This window comes from Alligator sinensis, unplaced genomic scaffold (assembly GCF_000455745.1).
Source record: "Alligator sinensis unplaced genomic scaffold, ASM45574v1 scaffold781_1, whole genome shotgun sequence".
Taxonomy (NCBI): domain Eukaryota; kingdom Metazoa; phylum Chordata; order Crocodylia; family Alligatoridae; genus Alligator; species Alligator sinensis.
The window spans coordinates 3,667,400-3,667,645 of record NW_005841845.1 but is presented as its reverse complement, the minus strand read 5'-3'; positions in this window follow the sequence as shown (position 1 = coordinate 3,667,645).

Genomic DNA, 246 nt, shown 5'->3' with positions numbered 1-246 from the left:
CAGCAGGAAAGGACTAAGCGCCCCGGGGGTCTGGAGCGCTCTGAGCTGGGTGCTGTCGGGATGAGCGGAGTCTCCCTGCGGTGGCTTTTCTTCCTCTCTACATCCGCTCTCCAAGGGCCACAGCAGGAGGGGAGGGCAGTGATCCTGGAAGAGGCGCTAGGCAGAGTTGCTTGGTGCTGGCAACAGCAGGGCAGCTAACGCTGCGTATCCTCCCCCTGGCGGGAGGCAGCACCCATCGCCCCCCAC